A 15,668-nucleotide genomic window follows, 5' to 3' on the forward strand; every position below is an offset into this window, starting at 1 on the left:
AAAGACAAATGCTTCCAGCCATCCATTGCACTAATGGATTGGTCATCAGCTGGCTGTCTATGTCCCGCATCAATATAGACCAAAGTACAGAGGGTTAGGCTATGCTATTGTGCACCTACCTGATGCATCAGAAGGTGCGAGGCCCTTGCTAAATTCTGTGCACAGACTTTGAGATCTATGCTTTAGACTGTATCTAAACCTGCTCCAACATGGACTGACATTCTGGCCTACTTTCAGCCGATGCGACTTGTCTGTCGCTGAACAGTCGCTTTTTATGTATTCAGCACCTATGTATAATGTTGTAAAAATGCTCTAGAAGCTAAAGTCGCAGAAATGTCACACATATTTGGCCTGCAACTTTCTGTGCGACAAATTCAGACAGGAAAAATCAGTATAAATCCTTAGAAAATTATCCCCCAGTGTCTCCATCTGCTGGCGGTATTGAATAAGCATTGCTGCACTGATGGGGTATGCATTAGACGAAAAAAAAGAAGAAAAAGAAGAATAATACGCCCAGAAAAGAGGCGAAAAGGAGAAAAACGTAAAAAAACGTGAAAAAAAAGTAAGAGGAAGAGAAGGGAAAAAAAGGTGGAAATGGGTTTAAAAGTGATTTCGGCGGAGAAATATATATATATATATATATATATATATATATATATATATGCGCACACACACACATAGATATAAACGTATTCTCCGTTGAGATATTGCAGCCGCTGCTGTGTCCAGGCCCAGGAGCCTTAGCACTGTGCTGTGATGTCACTCAATACCACTGACATCACTAGGTGTAAACAACATCTCTCCTTTGCTGTGTATGTGACTATGGAGCTGTTTGGTGATGTCGTCTATTACGGCCTTCATAGAAGCAACAGGAGATTGTTGCATCCATCTTGAACCCTCAGAACTACAGTGCTATGATGTCACTCACTTCCACAGGCCTTGCAGAGTGTAAACAACAACAACCCAGCTTTGTTGTGTATGTAACCAAAGGGATTTGTGATGTCACCTAGAACCTTCACAGCAGCGACAGCTTTATGAGGAGCATCAGCACTGCTCTGCCTGAGCAGAACCATCACCGCCATAGGTTGTCAAATAACCCGGATTTAACCCACACAGGTAAGTCCAATGGGGTGCAGGCATGTCCTCTATGCTTACAGCTTCCCGTGGGTGTTGGTTTGATACCGTTTGGGGACAGCCAAGGAGGCATCTGCAGGCAACAAAGGTAGGTGTGTGCTTGTGTGTGTGTTTCCTATGCAGATCCTAAGCCCAGTGTCACATGCAAGTAGGAGGAGTAAGAAGGGTTCCTGGCAAATCCGGGTTATGGATTGCATTTAAAAAGGCCCCGTGGGAGTGCAATGGGCCCCTGTCTTGCTGCTTAGCAATAATGGTATGGGTTTAGGTTCTGCTGTGTGTACTGGTGGTTGACTGCCCCCCAGCCCAGAGTGTGCATGGAAAATTGTCTGGCAGCCTCCCTGACAGCAAGCAGTGATAGTGCCCATGAAGGGGACCTTGTTGGGCCCGCCCCTTTCACGGTTATCGCTTCTCGGCCTTTTGGCTAAGATCAAGTGTAGTATCTGTTCTTATCAGTTTAATATCTGATACGTCCCCTATCTGGGGACCATATATTAAATGGATTTTTGAGAACGGGGGCCGATTTCGAAGCTTGCTTCCGTCGCCCTATGCATTGACCCGATATGGCAGTATCTTCGGGTACAGTGCACCACCCCCTTACAGGGTTAAAAAGAAAGATTCCTACTTTCATTGCTACCTGCTTGCTGGCTAGCCAGCTAGCCAGCCCTGTGGGCCTTGCTGCTGCTGCAGCCAAAAAACAAAAGGTGGTGCTGCTGCTGCTTCTGCTGCTTCTGCTTCTGCTTGTGTCTGGCCCCTGTTGGAGCGTCCAGGCACAGGACTTCTGCTGCTGCTGACTAAATGGCCTCCTTAATTGGATCATTTGAGTAGCCAGCACACCTGTGCAGGTAGGGCATGACATGATAGGCAGCTGCCTTGATAGCGGGTGGGTGCTGAATGTTCCTAATTGACAAAATAAGATTAATGCTTATGAAGAAATATAAAATCTCATCCCTTCCCCAATATCGCGCCACACCCCTACCCCTTAATTCCCTGGTTGAACGTGATGGACATATGTCTTTTTTCGACCGTACTAACTATGTAACTATGTAACATAACATGGGGGGGGGGGGGGGGTCTCCTGGCTGTTCACACAGGTGTGTCATTGCTGTACATTGACCATGCATTGCTTCTGTGGTATTGCAAAGGCAAAGACAAATGCTTCCAGCCATCCATTGCACTAATGGATTGGTCATCAGCTGGCTGTCTATGTCCCGCATCAATATAGACCAAAGTACAGAGGGTTAGGCTATGCTATTGTGCACCTACCTGATGCATCAGAAGGTGCGAGGCCCTTGCTAAATTCTGTGCACAGACTTTGAGATCTATGCTTTAGACTGTATCTAAACCTGCTCCAACATGGACTGACATTCTGGCCTACTTTCAGCCGATGCGACTTGTCTGTCGCTGAACAGTCGCTTTTTATGTATTCAGCACCTATGTATAATGTTGTAAAAATGCTCTAGAAGCTAAAGTCGCAGAAATGTCACACATATTTGGCCTGCAACTTTCTGTGCGACAAATTCAGACAGGAAAAATCAGTATAAATCCTTAGAAAATTATCCCCCAGTGTCTCCATCTGCTGGCGGTATTGAATAAGCATTGCTGCACTGATGGGGTATGCATTAGACGAAAAAAAAGAAGAAAAAGAAGAATAATACGCCCAGAAAAGAGGCGAAAAGGAGAAAAACGTAAAAAAACTTGAAAAAAAAGTAAGAGGAAGAGAAGGGAAAAAAAGGTGGAAATGGGTTTAAAAGTGATTTCGGCGGAGAAATATATATATATATATATATATATATATATATATATATATATATATACGCGCACACACACACATAGATATAAACGTATTCTCCGTTGAGATATTGCAGCCGCTGCTGTGTCCAGGCCCAGGAGCCTTAGCACTGTGCTGTGATGTCACTCAATACCACTGACATCACTAGGTGTAAACAACATCTCTCCTTTGCTGTGTATGTGACTATGGAGCTGTTTGGTGATGTCGTCTATTACGGCCTTCATAGAAGCAACAGGAGATTGTTGCATCCATCTTGAACCCTCAGAACTACAGTGCTATGATGTCACTCACTTCCACAGGCCTTGCAGAGTGTAAACAACAACAACCCAGCTTTGTTGTGTATGTAACCATAGGGATTTGTGATGTCACCTAGAACCTTCACAGCAGCGACAGCTTTATGAGGAGCATCAGCACTGCTCTGCCTGAGCAGAACCATCACCGCCATAGGTTGTCAAATAACCCGGATTTAACCCACACAGGTAAGTCCAATGGGGTGCAGGCATGTCCTCTATGCTTACAGCTTCCCGTGGGTGTTGGTTTGATACCGTTTGGGGACAGCCAAGGAGGCATCTGCAGGCAACAAAGGTAGGTGTGTGCTTGTGTGTGTGTTTCCTATGCAGATCCTAAGCCCAGTGTCACATGCAAGTAGGAGGAGTAAGAAGGGTTCCTGGCAAATCCGGGTTATGGATTGCATTTAAAAAGGCCCCGTGGGAGTGCAATGGGCCCCTGTCTTGCTGCTTAGCAATAATGGTATGGGTTTAGGTTCTGCTGTGTGTACTGGTGGTTGACTGCCCCCCAGCCCAGAGTGTGCATGGAAAATTGTCTGGCAGCCTCCCTGACAGCAAGCAGTGATAGTGCCCATGAAGGGGACCTTGTTGGGCCCGCCCCTTTCACGGTTATCGCTTCTCGGCCTTTTGGCTAAGATCAAGTGTAGTATCTGTTCTTATCAGTTTAATATCTGATACGTCCCCTATCTGGGGACCATATATTAAATGGATTTTTGAGAACGGGGGCCGATTTCGAAGCTTGCTTCCGTCGCCCTATGCATTGACCCGATATGGCAGTATCTTCGGGTACAGTGCACCACCCCCTTACAGGGTTAAAAAGAAAGATTCCTACTTTCATTGCTACCTGCTTGCTGGCTAGCCAGCTAGCCAGCCCTGTGGGCCTTGCTGCTGCTGCAGCCAAAAAACAAAAGGTGGTGCTGCTGCTGCTTCTGCTGCTTCTGCTTCTGCTTGTGTCTGGCCCCTGTTGGAGCGTCCAGGCACAGGACTTCTGCTGCTGCTGACTAAATGGCCTCCTTAATTGGATCATTTGAGTAGCCAGCACACCTGTGCAGGTAGGGCATGACATGATAGGCAGCTGCCTTGATAGCGGGTGGGTGCTGAATGTTCCTAATTGACAAAATAAGATTAATGCTTATGAAGAAATATAAAATCTCATCCCTTCCCCAATATCGCGCCACACCCCTACCCCTTAATTCCCTGGTTGAACGTGATGGACATATGTCTTTTTTCGACCGTACTAACTATGTAACTATGTAACATAACATGGGGGGGGGGGGGGGGGGGGTCTCCTGGCTGTTCACACAGGTGTGTCATTGCTGTACATTGACCATGCATTGCTTCTGTGGTATTGCAAAGGCAAAGACAAATGCTTCCAGCCATCCATTGCACTAATGGATTGGTCATCAGCTGGCTGTCTATGTCCCGCATCAATATAGACCAAAGTACAGAGGGTTAGGCTATGCTATTGTGCACCTACCTGATGCATCAGAAGGTGCGAGGCCCTTGCTAAATTCTGTGCACAGACTTTGAGATCTATGCTTTAGACTGTATCTAAACCTGCTCCAACATGGACTGACATTCTGGCCTACTTTCAGCCGATGCGACTTGTCTGTCGCTGAACAGTCGCTTTTTATGTATTCAGCACCTATGTATAATGTTGTAAAAATGCTCTAGAAGCTAAAGTCGCAGAAATGTCACACATATTTGGCCTGCAACTTTCTGTGCGACAAATTCAGACAGGAAAAATCAGTATAAATCCTTAGAAAATTATCCCCCAGTGTCTCCATCTGCTGGCGGTATTGAATAAGCATTGCTGCACTGATGGGGTATGCATTAGATGAAAAAAAAGAAGAAAAAGAAGAATAATACGCCCAGAAAAGAGGCGAAAAGGAGAAAAACGTAAAAAAACGTGAAAAAAAAGTAAGAGGAAGAGAAGGGAAAAAAAGGTGGAAATGGGTTTAAAAGTGATTTCGGCGGAGAAATATATATATATATATATATATATATATATATATATATATATATATATATATATGCGCACACACACACATAGATATAAACGTATTCTCCGTTGAGATATTGCAGCCGCTGCTGTGTCCAGGCCCAGGAGCCTTAGCACTGTGCTGTGATGTCACTCAATACCACTGACATCACTAGGTGTAAACAACATCTCTCCTTTGCTGTGTATGTGACTATGGAGCTGTTTGGTGATGTCGTCTATTACGGCCTTCATAGAAGCAACAGGAGATTGTTGCATCCATCTTGAACCCTCAGAACTACAGTGCTATGATGTCACTCACTTCCACAGGCCTTGCAGAGTGTAAACAACAACAACCCAGCTTTGTTGTGTATGTAACCATAGGGATTTGTGATGTCACCTAGAACCTTCACAGCAGCGACAGCTTTATGAGGAGCATCAGCACTGCTCTGCCTGAGCAGAACCATCACCGCCATAGGTTGTCAAATAACCCGGATTTAACCCACACAGGTAAGTCCAATGGGGTGCAGGCATGTCCTCTATGCTTACAGCTTCCCGTGGGTGTTGGTTTGATACCGTTTGGGGACAGCCAAGGAGGCATCTGCAGGCAACAAAGGTAGGTGTGTGCTTGTGTGTGTGTTTCCTATGCAGATCCTAAGCCCAGTGTCACATGCAAGTAGGAGGAGTAAGAAGGGTTCCTGGCAAATCCGGGTTATGGATTGCATTTAAAAAGGCCCCGTGGGAGTGCAATGGGCCCCTGTCTTGCTGCTTAGCAATAATGGTATGGGTTTAGGTTCTGCTGTGTGTACTGGTGGTTGACTGCCCCCCAGCCCAGAGTGTGCATGGAAAATTGTCTGGCAGCCTCCCTGACAGCAAGCAGTGATAGTGCCCATGAAGGGGACCTTGTTGGGCCCGCCCCTTTCACGGTTATCGCTTCTCGGCCTTTTGGCTAAGATCAAGTGTAGTATCTGTTCTTATCAGTTTAATATCTGATACGTCCCCTATCTGGGGACCATATATTAAATGGATTTTTGAGAACGGGGGCCGATTTCGAAGCTTGCTTCCGTCGCCCTATGCATTGACCCGATATGGCAGTATCTTCGGGTACAGTGCACCACCCCCTTACAGGGTTAAAAAGAAAGATTCCTACTTTCATTGCTACCTGCTTGCTGGCTAGCCAGCTAGCCAGCCCTGTGGGCCTTGCTGCTGCTGCAGCCAAAAAACAAAAGGTGGTGCTGCTGCTGCTTCTGCTGCTTCTGCTTCTGCTTGTGTCTGGCCCCTGTTGGAGCGTCCAGGCACAGGACTTCTGCTGCTGCTGACTAAATGGCCTCCTTAATTGGATCATTTGAGTAGCCAGCACACCTGTGCAGGTAGGGCATGACATGATAGGCAGCTGCCTTGATAGCGGGTGGGTGCTGAATGTTCCTAATTGACAAAATAAGATTAATGCTTATGAAGAAATATAAAATCTCATCCCTTCCCCAATATCGCGCCACACCCCTACCCCTTAATTCCCTGGTTGAACGTGATGGACATATGTCTTTTTTCGACCGTACTAACTATGTAACTATGTAACATAACATGGGGGGGGGGGGGGGGGGTCTCCTGGCTGTTCACACAGGTGTGTCATTGCTGTACATTGACCATGCATTGCTTCTGTGGTATTGCAAAGGCAAAGACAAATGCTTCCAGCCATCCATTGCACTAATGGATTGGTCATCAGCTGGCTGTCTATGTCCCGCATCAATATAGACCAAAGTACAGAGGGTTAGGCTATGCTATTGTGCACCTACCTGATGCATCAGAAGGTGCGAGGCCCTTGCTAAATTCTGTGCACAGACTTTGAGATCTATGCTTTAGACTGTATCTAAACCTGCTCCAACATGGACTGACATTCTGGCCTACTTTCAGCCGATGCGACTTGTCTGTCGCTGAACAGTCGCTTTTTATGTATTCAGCACCTATGTATAATGTTGTAAAAATGCTCTAGAAGCTAAAGTCGCAGAAATGTCACACATATTTGGCCTGCAACTTTCTGTGCGACAAATTCAGACAGGAAAAATCAGTATAAATCCTTAGAAAATTATCCCCCAGTGTCTCCATCTGCTGGCGGTATTGAATAAGCATTGCTGCACTGATGGGGTATGCATTAGACGAAAAAAAAGAAGAAAAAGAAGAATAATACGCCCAGAAAAGAGGCGAAAAGGAGAAAAACGTAAAAAAACGTGAAAAAAAAGTAAGAGGAAGAGAAGGGAAAAAAAGGTGGAAATGGGTTTAAAAGTGATTTCGGCGGAGAAATATATATATATATATATATATATATATATATATATATATATATGCGCACACACACACATAGATATAAACGTATTCTCTGTTGAGATATTGCAGCCGCTGCTGTGTCCAGGCCCAGGAGCCTTAGCACTGTGCTGTGATGTCACTCAATACCACTGACATCACTAGGTGTAAACAACATCTCTCCTTTGCTGTGTATGTGACTATGGAGCTGTTTGGTGATGTCGTCTATTACGGCCTTCATAGAAGCAACAGGAGATTTTTGCATCCATCTTGAACCCTCAGAACTACAGTGCTATGATGTCACTCACTTCCACAGGCCTTGCAGAGTGTAAACAACAACAACCCAGCTTTGTTGTGTATGTAACCAAAGGGATTTGTGATGTCACCTAGAACCTTCACAGCAGCGACAGCTTTATGAGGAGCATCAGCACTGCTCTGCCTGAGCAGAACCATCACCGCCATAGGTTGTCAAATAACCCGGATTTAACCCACACAGGTAAGTCCAATGGGGTGCAGGCATGTCCTCTATGCTTACAGCTTCCCGTGGGTGTTGGTTTGATACCGTTTGGGGACAGCCAAGGAGGCATCTGCAGGCAACAAAGGTAGGTGTGTGCTTGTGTGTGTGTTTCCTATGCAGATCCTAAGCCCAGTGTCACATGCAAGTAGGAGGAGTAAGAAGGGTTCCTGGCAAATCCGGGTTATGGATTGCATTTAAAAAGGCCCCGTGGGAGTGCAATGGGCCCCTGTCTTGCTGCTTAGCAATAATGGTATGGGTTTAGGTTCTGCTGTGTGTACTGGTGGTTGACTGCCCCCCAGCCCAGAGTGTGCATGGAAAATTGTCTGGCAGCCTCCCTGACAGCAAGCAGTGATAGTGCCCATGAAGGGGACCTTGTTGGGCCCGCCCCTTTCACGGTTATCGCTTCTCGGCCTTTTGGCTAAGATCAAGTGTAGTATCTGTTCTTATCAGTTTAATATCTGATACGTCCCCTATCTGGGGACCATATATTAAATGGATTTTTGAGAACGGGGGCCGATTTCGAAGCTTGCTTCCGTCGCCCTATGCATTGACCCGATATGGCAGTATCTTCGGGTACAGTGCACCACCCCCTTACAGGGTTAAAAAGAAAGATTCCTACTTTCATTGCTACCTGCTTGCTGGCTAGCCAGCTAGCCAGCCCTGTGGGCCTTGCTGCTGCTGCAGCCAAAAAACAAAAGGTGGTGCTGCTGCTGCTTCTGCTGCTTCTGCTTCTGCTTGTGTCTGGCCCCTGTTGGAGCGTCCAGGCACAGGACTTCTGCTGCTGCTGACTAAATGGCCTCCTTAATTGGATCATTTGAGTAGCCAGCACACCTGTGCAGGTAGGGCATGACATGATAGGCAGCTGCCTTGATAGCGGGTGGGTGCTGAATGTTCCTAATTGACAAAATAAGATTAATGCTTATGAAGAAATATAAAATCTCATCCCTTCCCCAATATCGCGCCACACCCCTACCCCTTAATTCCCTGGTTGAACGTGATGGACATATGTCTTTTTTCGACCGTACTAACTATGTAACTATGTAACATAACATGGGGGGGGGGGGTCTCCTGGCTGTTCACACAGGTGTGTCATTGCTGTACATTGACCATGCATTGCTTCTGTGGTATTGCAAAGGCAAAGACAAATGCTTCCAGCCATCCATTGCACTAATGGATTGGTCATCAGCTGGCTGTCTATGTCCCGCATCAATATAGACCAAAGTACAGAGGGTTAGGCTATGCTATTGTGCACCTACCTGATGCATCAGAAGGTGCGAGGCCCTTGCTAAATTCTGTGCACAGACTTTGAGATCTATGCTTTAGACTGTATCTAAACCTGCTCCAACATGGACTGACATTCTGGCCTACTTTCAGCCGATGCGACTTGTCTGTCGCTGAACAGTCGCTTTTTATGTATTCAGCACCTATGTATAATGTTGTAAAAATGCTCTAGAAGCTAAAGTCGCAGAAATGTCACACATATTTGGCCTGCAACTTTCTGTGCGACAAATTCAGACAGGAAAAATCAGTTTAAATCCTTAGAAAATTATCCCCCAGTGTCTCCATCTGCTGGCGGTATTGAATAAGCATTGCTGCACTGATGGGGTATGCATTAGACGAAAAAAAAGAAGAAAAAGAAGAATAATACGCCCAGAAAAGAGGCGAAAAGGAGAAAAACGTAAAAAAACGTGAAAAAAAAGTAAGAGGAAGAGAAGGGAAAAAAAGGTGGAAATGGGTTTAAAAGTGATTTCGGCGGAGAAATATATATATATATATATATATATATATATATATATATATATATATGCGCACACACACACATAGATATAAACGTATTCTCCGTTGAGATATTGCAGCCGCTGCTGTGTCCAGGCCCAGGAGCCTTAGCACTGTGCTGTGATGTCACTCAATACCACTGACATCACTAGGTGTAAACAACATCTCTCCTTTGCTGTGTATGTGACTATGGAGCTGTTTGGTGATGTCGTCTATTACGGCCTTCATAGAAGCAACAGGAGATTGTTGCATCCATCTTGAACCCTCAGAACTACAGTGCTATGATGTCACTCACTTCCACAGGCCTTGCAGAGTGTAAACAACAACAACCCAGCTTTGTTGTGTATGTAACCATAGGGATTTGTGATGTCACCTAGAACCTTCACAGCAGCGACAGCTTTATGAGGAGCATCAGCACTGCTCTGCCTGAGCAGAACCATCACCGCCATAGGTTGTCAAATAACCCGGATTTAACCCACACAGGTAAGTCCAATGGGGTGCAGGCATGTCCTCTATGCTTACAGCTTCCCGTGGGTGTTGGTTTGATACCGTTTGGGGACAGCCAAGGAGGCATCTGCAGGCAACAAAGGTAGGTGTGTGCTTGTGTGTGTGTTTCCTATGCAGATCCTAAGCCCAGTGTCACATGCAAGTAGGAGGAGTAAGAAGGGTTCCTGGCAAATCCGGGTTATGGATTGCATTTAAAAAGGCCCCGTGGGAGTGCAATGGGCCCCTGTCTTGCTGCTTAGCAATAATGGTATGGGTTTAGGTTCTGCTGTGTGTACTGGTGGTTGACTGCCCCCCAGCCCAGAGTGTGCATGGAAAATTGTCTGGCAGCCTCCCTGACAGCAAGCAGTGATAGTGCCCATGAAGGGGACCTTGTTGGGCCCGCCCCTTTCACGGTTATCGCTTCTCGGCCTTTTGGCTAAGATCAAGTGTAGTATCTGTTCTTATCAGTTTTCATGCTGGTGGGGATGGGTGCTGCATGGAGGATGCAGGTGTACCAGGGCTTTCCGGGGCTGGTTCTGAGGAATCAGCTCGACGGCTGCCCCGATGTGACCTGTTCCCTCCGGGTCTCGCCATGAGGCTGAGAGGGTCTAGAGCCGAGGTACTTTTGTGCTTCGGGGAGTGGTGACCCCGAGGTGCCGAAACTCACTGGGAGAATAGACTCACTGAGTTGAAGCACGGGCACCATAATCTCTTCACCTTGTGGCACTCACCTCTTGATTCCCGGCCTTCTGGCTAGGATCAGAGAAATTTTTATAGATCCGGCCGGATGTCCGGGCAGTATATCTGCACACATTCACTTATTTATTTCTTTTTTGTCTCACTGTGTCACTTTTTGCGTGTTGTGTGTTCACGGGATTTGTCAGGATGCGGTAGCCCTTCTGGGTGTCCCTCCTGGCGGTCTAGGGGAGGTGTGTGTGGCCATTAGGTTCCGCACCTCCCTGCAAACACCCCGGGTACTCCTGCTTTGGCAGGGTACCTACCGTAATCGGCTCTGCGGGCAGATACCTTGGCTAACGCCAAGGGGGATGCCGGGAGCATTTGTGGTCCCCTAGTAGCTTCGGCGAAAAGGGACATCGAACCTGGAACCTCGCAGGTACCTTTTGGTCCGGAGGCGAAGGGTAAGGTTTGTTGGGGGGCCTCTCTCCTATCGGAGTAGGGCTTGCGATAGACCGCATCCTTTGTGCACGTTTTTTTAGTGTAACACGTTTGCACTTTTTCTTGCACTTTGGGTGAATCGAAAGCACGTTCCTCGGCTTTAGATAAAAAAAAAAATCTGTTCTTATCAGTTTAATATCTGATACGTCCCCTATCTGGGGACCATATATTAAATGGATTTTTGAGAACGGGGGCCGATTTCGAAGCTTGCTTCCGTCGCCCTATGCATTGACCCGATATGGCAGTATCTTCGGGTACAGTGCACCACCCCCTTACAGGGTTAAAAAGAAAGATTCCTACTTTCATTGCTACCTGCTTGCTGGCTAGCCAGCTAGCCAGCCCTGTGGGCCTTGCTGCTGCTGCAGCCAAAAAACAAAAGGTGGTGCTGCTGCTGCTTCTGCTGCTTCTGCTTCTGCTTGTGTCTGGCCCCTGTTGGAGCGTCCAGGCACAGGACTTCTGCTGCTGCTGACTAAATGGCCTCCTTAATTGGATCATTTGAGTAGCCAGCACACCTGTGCAGGTAGGGCATGACATGATAGGCAGCTGCCTTGATAGCGGGTGGGTGCTGAATGTTCCTAATTGACAAAATAAGATTAATGCTTATGAAGAAATATAAAATCTCATCCCTTCCCCAATATCGCGCCACACCCCTACCCCTTAATTCCCTGGTTGAACGTGATGGACATATGTCTTTTTTCGACCGTACTAACTATGTAACTATGTAACATAACATGGGGGGGGGGGGTCTCCTGGCTGTTCACACAGGTGTGTCATTGCTGTACATTGACCATGCATTGCTTCTGTGGTATTGCAAAGGCAAAGACAAATGCTTCCAGCCATCCATTGCACTAATGGATTGGTCATCAGCTGGCTGTCTATGTCCCGCATCAATATAGACCAAAGTACAGAGGGTTAGGCTATGCTATTGTGCACCTACCTGATGCATCAGAAGGTGCGAGGCCCTTGCTAAATTCTGTGCACAGACTTTGAGATCTATGCTTTAGACTGTATCTAAACCTGCTCCAACATGGACTGACATTCTGGCCTACTTTCAGCCGATGCGACTTGTCTGTCGCTGAACAGTCGCTTTTTATGTATTCAGCACCTATGTATAATGTTGTAAAAATGCTCTAGAAGCTAAAGTCGCAGAAATGTCACACATATTTGGCCTGCAACTTTCTGTGCGACAAATTCAGACAGGAAAAATCAGTATAAATCCTTAGAAAATTATCCCCCAGTGTCTCCATCTGCTGGCGGTATTGAATAAGCATTGCTGCACTGATGGGGTATGCATTAGACGAAAAAAAAGAAGAAAAAGAAGAATAATACGCCCAGAAAAGAGGCGAAAAGGAGAAAAACGTAAAAAAACGTGAAAAAAAAGTAAGAGGAAGAGAAGGGAAAAAAAGGTGGAAATGGGTTTAAAAGTGATTTCGGCGGAGAAATATATATATATATATATATATATATATATATATATATATATATGCGCACACACACACATAGATATAAACGTATTCTCCGTTGAGATATTGCAGCCGCTGCTGTGTCCAGGCCCAGGAGCCTTAGCACTGTGCTGTGATGTCACTCAATACCACTGACATCACTAGGTGTAAACAACATCTCTCCTTTGCTGTGTATGTGACTATGGAGCTGTTTGGTGATGTCGTCTATTACGGCCTTCATAGAAGCAACAGGAGATTGTTGCATCCATCTTGAACCCTCAGAACTACAGTGCTATGATGTCACTCACTTCCACAGGCCTTGCAGAGTGTAAACAACAACAACCCAGCTTTGTTGTGTATGTAACCATAGGGATTTGTGATGTCACCTAGAACCTTCACAGCAGCGACAGCTTTATGAGGAGCATCAGCACTGCTCTGCCTGAGCAGAACCATCACCGCCATAGGTTGTCAAATAACCCGGATTTAACCCACACAGGTAAGTCCAATGGGGTGCAGGCATGTCCTCTATGCTTACAGCTTCCCGTGGGTGTTGGTTTGATACCGTTTGGGGACAGCCAAGGAGGCATCTGCAGGCAACAAAGGTAGGTGTGTGCTTGTGTGTGTGTTTCCTATGCAGATCCTAAGCCCAGTGTCACATGCAAGTAGGAGGAGTAAGAAGGGTTCCTGGCAAATCCGGGTTATGGATTGCATTTAAAAAGGCCCCGTGGGAGTGCAATGGGCCCCTGTCTTGCTGCTTAGCAATAATGGTATGGGTTTAGGTTCTGCTGTGTGTACTGGTGGTTGACTGCCCCCCAGCCCAGAGTGTGCATGGAAAATTGTCTGGCAGCCTCCCTGACAGCAAGCAGTGATAGTGCCCATGAAGGGGACCTTGTTGGGCCCGCCCCTTTCACGGTTATCGCTTCTCGGCCTTTTGGCTAAGATCAAGTGTAGTATCTGTTCTTATCAGTTTAATATCTGATACGTCCCCTATCTGGGGACCATATATTAAATGGATTTTTGAGAACGGGGGCCGATTTCGAAGCTTGCTTCCGTCGCCCTATGCATTGACCCGATATGGCAGTATCTTCGGGTACAGTGCACCACCCCCTTACAGGGTTAAAAAGAAAGATTCCTACTTTCATTGCTACCTGCTTGCTGGCTAGCCAGCTAGCCAGCCCTGTGGGCCTTGCTGCTGCTGCAGCCAAAAAACAAAAGGTGGTGCTGCTGCTGCTTCTGCTGCTTCTGCTTCTGCTTGTGTCTGGCCCCTGTTGGAGCGTCCAGGCACAGGACTTCTGCTGCTGCTGACTAAATGGCCTCCTTAATTGGATCATTTGAGTAGCCAGCACACCTGTGCAGGTAGGGCATGACATGATAGGCAGCTGCCTTGATAGCGGGTGGGTGCTGAATGTTCCTAATTGACAAAATAAGATTAATGCTTATGAAGAAATATAAAATCTCATCCCTTCCCCAATATCGCGCCACACCCCTACCCCTTAATTCCCTGGTTGAACGTGATGGACATATGTCTTTTTTCGACCGTACTAACTATGTAACTATGTAACATAACATGGGGGGGGGGGGGGGGGGGTCTCCTGGCTGTTCACACAGGTGTGTCATTGCTGTACATTGACCATGCATTGCTTCTGTGGTATTGCAAAGGCAAAGACAAATGCTTCCAGCCATCCATTGCACTAATGGATTGGTCATCAGCTGGCTGTCTATGTCCCGCATCAATATAGACCAAAGTACAGAGGGTTAGGCTATGCTATTGTGCACCTACCTGATGCATCAGAAGGTGCGAGGCCCTTGCTAAATTCTGTGCACAGACTTTGAGATCTATGCTTTAGACTGTATCTAAACCTGCTCCAACATGGACTGACATTCTGGCCTACTTTCAGCCGATGCGACTTGTCTGTCGCTGAACAGTCGCTTTTTATGTATTCAGCACCTATGTATAATGTTGTAAAAATGCTCTAGAAGCTAAAGTCGCAGAAATGTCACACATATTTGGCCTGCAACTTTCTGTGCGACAAATTCAGACAGGAAAAATCAGTATAAATCCTTAGAAAATTATCCCCCAGTGTCTCCATCTGCTGGCGGTATTGAATAAGCATTGCTGCACTGATGGGGTATGCATTAGACGAAAAAAAAGAAGAAAAAGAAGAATAATACGCCCAGAAAAGAGGCGAAAAGGAGAAAAACGTAAAAAAACGTGAAAAAAAAGTAAGAGGAAGAGAAGGGAAAAAAAGGTGGAAATGGGTTTAAAAGTGATTTCGGCGGAGAAATATATATATATATATATATATATATATATATATATATATATATATATGCGCACACACACACATAGATATAAACGTATTCTCCGTTGAGATATTGCAGCCGCTGCTGTGTCCAGGCCCAGGAGCCTTAGCACTGTGCTGTGATGTCACTCAATACCACTGACATCACTAGGTGTAAACAACATCTCTCCTTTGCTGTGTATGTGACTATGGAGCTGTTTGGTGATGTCGTCTATTACGGCCTTCATAGAAGCAACAGGAGATTGTTGCATCCATCTTGAACCCTCAGAACTACAGTGCTATGATGTCACTCACTTCCACAGGCCTTGCAGAGTGTAAACAACAACAACCCAGCTTTGTTGTGTATGTAACCATAGGGATTTGTGATGTCACCTAGAACCTTCACAGCAGCGACAGCTTTATGAGGAGCATCAGCACTGCTCTGCCTGAGCAGAACCATCACCGCCATAGGTTGTCAAATAACCCGGATTTAACCCACACAG

At 46.3% G+C, this 15,668-nt stretch overlaps 6 non-coding genes and 1 pseudogene across 6 annotated transcripts; all 7 read left to right on the forward strand.

Moving 5' to 3' along the window:
- Nucleotides 1-1,535: 1,535 nt before the first annotated feature.
- Nucleotides 1,536-1,726, forward strand: LOC130351666 (U2 spliceosomal RNA). Its single transcript, XR_008888247.1, has one exon. It is a non-coding gene; the product is annotated as a U2 spliceosomal RNA (small nuclear RNA).
- Nucleotides 1,727-3,821: 2,095 nt separating this feature from the next.
- On the forward strand, nucleotides 3,822-4,012 carry LOC130351667 (U2 spliceosomal RNA). The gene has a single exon (XR_008888248.1). It is a non-coding gene; the product is annotated as a U2 spliceosomal RNA (small nuclear RNA).
- Nucleotides 4,013-6,117: 2,105 nt separating this feature from the next.
- On the forward strand, nucleotides 6,118-6,308 carry LOC130351668 (U2 spliceosomal RNA). Its single transcript, XR_008888249.1, has one exon. It is a non-coding gene; the product is annotated as a U2 spliceosomal RNA (small nuclear RNA).
- A 2,093-nt stretch (nucleotides 6,309-8,401) lies between these two features.
- Nucleotides 8,402-8,592, forward strand: LOC130351669 (U2 spliceosomal RNA). The gene has a single exon (XR_008888250.1). It is a non-coding gene; the product is annotated as a U2 spliceosomal RNA (small nuclear RNA).
- Nucleotides 8,593-10,681: 2,089 nt separating this feature from the next.
- On the forward strand, nucleotides 10,682-10,841 carry LOC130351713 (U2 spliceosomal RNA; annotated as a pseudogene).
- A 686-nt stretch (nucleotides 10,842-11,527) lies between these two features.
- LOC130351705 (U2 spliceosomal RNA) lies at nucleotides 11,528-11,711 on the forward strand. The gene has a single exon (XR_008888281.1). It is a non-coding gene; the product is annotated as a U2 spliceosomal RNA (small nuclear RNA).
- Nucleotides 11,712-13,798: 2,087 nt separating this feature from the next.
- LOC130351670 (U2 spliceosomal RNA) lies at nucleotides 13,799-13,989 on the forward strand. Its single transcript, XR_008888251.1, has one exon. It is a non-coding gene; the product is annotated as a U2 spliceosomal RNA (small nuclear RNA).
- The last annotated feature ends 1,679 nt before the right edge of the window (nucleotides 13,990-15,668 follow it).

The sequence above is a fragment of the Hyla sarda genome, unplaced genomic scaffold, assembly GCF_029499605.1.
Source record: "Hyla sarda isolate aHylSar1 unplaced genomic scaffold, aHylSar1.hap1 scaffold_992, whole genome shotgun sequence".
Classification (NCBI taxonomy): Eukaryota; Metazoa; Chordata; class Amphibia; order Anura; family Hylidae; genus Hyla; species Hyla sarda.